At 33.8% G+C, this 6,899-nt stretch overlaps 1 non-coding gene across 1 annotated transcript; it reads right to left on the reverse strand.

Annotated features, from left to right (window-relative positions):
• Positions 1-2,265: 2,265 nt before the first annotated feature.
• On the reverse strand, positions 2,266-2,371 carry LOC130458570 (U6 spliceosomal RNA). The gene has a single exon (XR_008917986.1). It is a non-coding gene; the product is annotated as a U6 spliceosomal RNA (small nuclear RNA).
• Positions 2,372-6,899: the final 4,528 nt, after the last annotated feature.

A 6,899-nucleotide genomic window follows, 5' to 3' on the forward strand; every position in this document is an offset into this window, starting at 1 on the left:
AATTGCAATGCCTTGCAACAAATATGAAGAGATAAGAAAATGAAATTCCTACATTGACAAGTTTCAAAAAATAGATGTCTTATACTATTCTCTGAGTCTATCCCTTTCAGGAATTTGGTAGCATACTTCTTTGTCAATCCTTTGAAAAGGCTGCTGGACAATGTTCTTAAATCTTAAAAAGTTCCTTATCTTTAAAAAGTTATTATTGTAGAATTTATTCTCTTCACTTCTCTGAAACCATTTCTCTCATGATTTCTAAAAGCATAATAAAAATCCATTACATCCATATACCATAAATTGTTATTTATTATTTGATTTATTTGAAAAAAACTAATATTTATTGGGAAGGAAATGGGGGGTTCAAAAATGGGGGATAATTGGAGATTTTTGTGGGGGTATGGAGGAGTTGAGGGGAAAGAGGGAATATTGCTTGGTGAAGCAAAGGAGAGAGATGGCCCCTGCTGAGAGGAAGCAGCAGGGGTTTGATAAAGACTTTTTGTCCTGGAATGACTGAACTGATGTTCAGCTCCCTCTATGCCCAGAAAAGATAGTCCACTTATCTGACTGTGAATTCAAATAACATAAAGTTTAATAACCAGTTGGGATTGGAGTTTTTTCCTCAGTTTATGGAGTTGAGTCCAGGTCCCACGGGCTATAATGGTGGGTAGTAGACTCCCGCCTACTCTATGTTTGTCCTCATTTTGTCTAATTAAGAATCTTAGCAGTAGACAGAAAGCAAACAAAAACAGATCCTATAAAAGAGTTGCTGTAAATATTTTTGTACATATGGGTCTCTTTTTTCTTTCCTTGTTCTCTTTGAGGTATATTAATAGTGTCAGCGCTGAATGGAATATAGGACAAAATTTAATAACTTTAGATGTATAATTCCAAATTACTTTCACAATTTCAATTCACAGGCCAATTCAAATTCTACCAAAAGCACATTAGTGTGCTTGTTTGCCTGCAACCCCTCCAACATCTGCCATTTTCCTTTATTTTCAGCTTCACCATTGTTATGTGTTAGGTATGACCTTATTTTGCTTTTTTTTTCTAGTTGTAATGATTTGGAATATTTTAATATAACTACTGATTATAGAAAACTATCTGTGCATAGCCTTGGGTCATGCTTTCATTTGCCCATTCCACTGACTGATGTCTCTATCTCTTTTTTAAATGTCTTTATTTTAATAATAAATTTCCACATAAGTTATCCAAAGTTATACAATTCATCTTGTCTCCTTCCCTTCTTCCCTCTCTCCTCCCAGATTTGACAAGCAATTCATTCTGGTTTATACATGCATTGTCATGCAAAATATTTCCATATTATTCATTTCTGTAAGTCAATTATCTTATAAAACCCAAATCCCAAATCATATACCGAGAAAATAAGTAATAAATCACATTTTCATCTATAAATATTCCAACTGTTCTTTCTTTAGAAGTGGATACCATTCTTTTTCACAAGTCCACAAAATTGTCCTGATCAATGTACTGCAAATAGTAGCAAGTCTATCACATTTAATTGTTCCACAAAATTTCAATTATTGTGTTTAATGTTCTAATGGTTCTGCTTATTTTGCTCTGTATCAGTTCATGTAGGTCTTTCCATTTCTCTCTGAAATCTCCCTGTTTATCATTCCTGATGGCACAATAGTATTCCATCACCATCATATACCACAATTTGTTCAACCATTTTCCAATCAAGGGACATGCCTTTAGTTTCTAATTCTTTGCAACCATAAAAAGAGTACAGCTATAAACAAACAGGTCCTGTCCTTTTTTAAAAAATCTCTTTAGGATATAGAACTAGTTGTGGTTATAGCCCTTTGAGAATAATTCCAAATTGCCTTCTAGAATGGTTCAATCAATTCACAACTCCAGAAACAATGCATTAGTGTTTCAATTATGCCACATTTCCTCCAACATTTATCATTTTCCTTTACTGTTATATTGGTCAATCTGATATGTGTGAGGTGGTACCTCAGCATTGTTTTAAATTGCATTTCTCTAAACAAGAGAGATTTAGAACATTTTTTCATATGATTATTTACAGCTTTGGTTTATTCATCTGGAAACTGCCTAGTCATATCCTTTAACAATTTATCAGTTGAGGAATGACTTGGATTCTTATAAATTTGACTTAGTTCCTTATATATTTGAGAAATGAGAATTTTATCAAATTTATCTTAAGAATTTTCCCATTTGTTACTTTCCTTTAAATCTTGGCTGCATTAGTTTTGTTAGTATAAAATATTTTTAATAAAAAAAAAAACAGAATGTGTCTTTAATTTGCATATCATCCTTTGCAGGGGCCATGCTAATCTTCTCTATATTGTTCCAGTTTTATTATATGTGCTGCCAAAGTGAGCATGATCTCTCTATTTCTTAGCCTGTATCAATTTTTTTTGATGATGACTGCATTATGGCATATTTTAGTATCTAATAATCAATTCCCTTCTTTCTCATAAAAAATATTTCTCTTGAAATTTTTGCCCTCTTTTCTTCCAGATGAGTTTTACTACATTTCCTACTTCTATTATGTATTCCTTTGGTAGTTTATGTGACACTAAATAAATTTAAGTAATATTGTCATTCTGATTATTTTTTTGGTCTGCATATAAGCAATTAATTTTTCTCTAATTATTTAGGTCTATTTTTGAATTGAATATTTTATAGTTACCATATTCCTATAGTTTCTCTAGATCTCTTTGTATGTTGATAAATATATTTTATACTTTAGTTATTGAAATGAAATTTCTCATTCTATTTTTCCTTCTGGGTTAGATTGGTGTTACATAGAAATATTTATTATTTATAGGGCTATTTCACATCTCACAAATTAGTTGATATCATTTTAGATATTTTTTACTTGATTCTTTAAGATTCTATAAGAAAATTATTTTATGATCTGTACTTAGGAAGATTATTTTGGCAACTGTTTAGAGGTTGGATTGGAAGAGGGAATGACTGAAAACAGAGATCAAGTAGGAGGCTATTGTGATGAGTATTATAAAAGTTTGAACTTGAGTGGTTGTGATATGAATGGAAAGAAAGAGGGCAAATGTGGGAGAAGTAGAGGTAGAGATGGTGGCACTTTGCACTTGATTAAATGGAGATTAGAGAGAGGAAATAATCCAAGGATGACTGAGAATTCATTCCCACCTAATTGGCTAGAGAGATGGAATGTGTTATCAATAAGAATACTGACATAATAGAATATGAATATTCTAAGAATTATGGGCTCAGGGAGTTAGAAGATGAGTTCTACTTTGAATTTCAGGTACCTAAAGAACTTCCAGGTGGAGATGTTGTGACATGTATTGACAGGCAACCGAGTGTGGGAAGAAGGGATAAAAAAGGCTAAAGTATTACACATAAGTAGAATTAACCATGAAGGATTTATGTTCAAGGTGAAAGTCAAAATCAGAATCAGCTGTTGGGAAAGCATTGTGAGAGCATAGACCTCTAGGACTAAATCTGTTAAGCTATTTGGTTCATCATTTAGCTCACTATGAACTAGCTCATTGGTAATGTGGGTGTTCAATAATTGCTCTTTTATGTTGGTAATGGTTTCCCTTATGGGGAATTTTGGGAAATTCCCATTTCTATGGGAAAGCCTGGGAAGCCTACACATTAAGGCTGTGTTTAAGCATAGAGCTTGGATGTGATTTCATCAATATAGGGAACTCTGAAATGAGAAAACAACCTTTATCTATGCAGATCAGCAACTCCTCTGCAGTTTTGACTGCAGTCTTGAGAGTTTAGGTAGCTTGCCAACAGTTGCATAGTTAGCATGTCAAGAGTCAGAACTTCAAAACAGGTTTTCCTGACTTTGAAGAAAACATTTTATTCTCTAAAGTATACTATTTAGATATTAAAATGGTTTGGTCCTCTTGGCATCAAAGAAAGTAGCATAACAATAAAAACCAAAATTTTTCTAGTGCATTTCAATTTTATAAAATACTTGAATTGATGAACCAATTCATTGAAACTATTTTCAGTTCAGTTTTTACAAACATTTTTCTCCAAATTAATAGTGATTTAGAGCATTTTTCATAGAACTAAAGCTAGTTTTAATTTCTTCATCTGAGGGCTTTGACCATTTGTCAATTGGGGAATGCTTTGCATTCTTATAAATTTGTCTTAGTTCTTTATATATTTGTACAAATGCTTTTCAAAGCCAGTTAGTGAAACTTGGACTTGTTACTTATTCATCATGTGGTCTTTTATTTTAGAGCTAGTAGTCAGCATAGCCTTACAAATATTCTTGTTACTCTTGTTGTTTTTAGGGATTAATACAGGCAGCTTCCTGTCTTAACTTTAATCCACCCTTAATCCCATTTGCTTCCATGAATCAAAAGTATATAAATTGGACCCACTGGAATCAGTCTATAGTTAAGGTAAATTTGTTAGTCATTCCATAGGACAGCTTGAATCAATTTAGAAATTTAAGAAGGGGAGTTTCTTCCCCTTCCTCTCTTCCCAACAACACCTCGATTCTGACTATATCAGTTACATCCTACTCAGCATCTACTTAGCTAGGGACAAGAATCAAATATTCCTCATCCTCACTTTTTCCCCCAAGCACCACAGATAAAGGCATACAGAAGTCATGGTGTCCTTGACCATAAATATTTGACAATAATAGAGATGATCCTGATGATTTGTTGCTGAAAGAATTCAACCATGACTGTTTTAAATTCTCTTTCTCTACTTCTTCCCCATCTGCAAACAACAGATGGAAGGCATTCACATCCAGCTCTGCCTTTGAGCCCATCAAACTCTATAGGTCATCTTTGTACCGCAGGGAGGTGCAGTTACAAAGAAATGAGGAATCCAAAGTCATCATGAATATTTAAACCACGTGTCCAATAATTCTTTTTTTTTTAAATCTACTGGCTGTTTTTTCATTGGGAACAGCATCACATATGAAAATTTTGAAATAAGATGTGACTAATATAAAGGTGATATAATTCTGCCTTAATAATATAAAACAGAAAAGCCTGCTTCAATTGTTAAAGTAAGAGATGTGTCTAGGCATTAATGGTATTATCCATTCATTCAAAACATATTTATTGACCATTTACTACTAGTAAGCCAGACCTTGTTACTAGGGGGCAGAATAGTCTTTTTTCTGCTTAAAGGCAATTTTCATTTCAGGGTGGTTAATGTTTTAACAATCCTTTTGCTATTACACTGTATTATTTCTACTCAACCAGTTCCAAAAATGCATGTTGTTAGTGACTTTGACTCGTCAAGTTGTGTTTTTTTTTATTGCTTTGTTTTCCCATTTCCCTTGGCCTTTTATATTGTCCCTCTAAATCCACAGTTTTAAACCAGCACCATTGTCCTTAGAGACTTTTAGCAAAATAACGAGTTAGTGAAAAGACTTTCTCTTTATGAGACCTCCGCCTTTTATAAACTCCTTGGTATATTTACTCCAGATGATGGGATCCTAATATTCAAAGGATGGGAACTGGCGAAAGTTTTAAACTGGCTTACTTTCACTGAGGTTCTTGGATACCCCTTAACTCAGAATGGCTGTAAACCTACATGATGGCCCTCTTCCTGATCCATCCCCACCAAAATACTGAAAAGCATACAAATATCTTTGATAGGACTCCTACAGAATAGGCCTTGGACAATTTCAGATTCAATAAGCATTCTCCAAATAGCCAAATTTGAATAAGCAGTCCTTTGGTGTATGGACAATAGAGTTTTGGTTTTATTTTACTCTTTTTTAGACAGATGGCCTGGGTTATTCAGTGATTTATTGCCAGAAATCATTAGAGAAAATATGAAGTCCAAATCTTACACAATTTTATAGTTTCATTTAAAGAAAAGATAAGGTTTTTCTTAAGTATGCACCACAAAGTACAGCAAATAATTTCATGAATCCAAAAGAGTGTCCAAAAAGTGTTCATAGTCTCTAGGAACCACTTTTAGAAAACACAGGAGTGATCAACAGAGGTATATGCTGCTCCAGAGCATACTTGCCTTTGGGGTTGGAAAGTCTGGTTAAATTTATGTAAAATGGGTGGGTCCAATTTAGACCAATGTCCTAGATTTTTAGTTCTAAAAAAGGAAAGAAAGGAGACATGTGAGGTCTGTCCAATAGATTAAAAAGAGGGTGGGAGTTACTTAGTCCGAACATAGAACAAATATTTGACAAAGCTACTTTACTTTTAGGGTTGAAATCCTAGAGTGAAGAGAATATCAAGATGGATACAGTGATTAGGAGTGTCAAAGGCTACAGAATTGTCCAGGTGAATGAGGATTGAGTAAAGACCATAGGATTTGTCAATTAGAAGATACATTAGTAACTTTAAGGAGAGTATATTCAGAGGAATGCTAATGTCTGAAGCCAGATTTTAAAGAATTAAGAGTGAAAAGAGAAATGTGGAGGGGCCAATTGTAGATGGTCTTTAAAAGGAATATAACTACAAAAGGGAAAAGAGGTAGAATAATAATGGGAATGAAGGATTTGAATTTTTTTTTCAGGATTAGGGAGATATTGACATGTTTGTAGGCAGTCAGACATGATACAAAAAAGGAGAGATTGAAAATAGTTGAAAGAGTAGAGATGATAGAGGGAGCAATCTGATGGAAAAAATGGGATGGATTTAGTCTTGGTAAAGAGTAAGGTCACTTAATCTTGTGAGACAGTGTTGAAGGAGGTAAGAGTTCCAGAAGATGCCTGAGTGTTGAGAGGCAAAGAATAAAGAGAAAAGAAGGTGCTCATGGTAAATGACCCCAATTTTTCTGAAAAACAAGGTAAGGTTCTCAGCTGAGAGAATTGGGGAGGAGGATTCATGAGAGCTCTGAGAAAGAATGAAAAGAGCCTTGTATTGAGTTACATAGTAACTTGATTAAGAGAGGTATGGTAGGATTGAGATAAT

This window comes from Monodelphis domestica, chromosome 3, assembly GCF_027887165.1.
Source record: "Monodelphis domestica isolate mMonDom1 chromosome 3, mMonDom1.pri, whole genome shotgun sequence".
In the NCBI taxonomy this organism is placed as follows: domain Eukaryota; kingdom Metazoa; phylum Chordata; class Mammalia; order Didelphimorphia; family Didelphidae; genus Monodelphis; species Monodelphis domestica.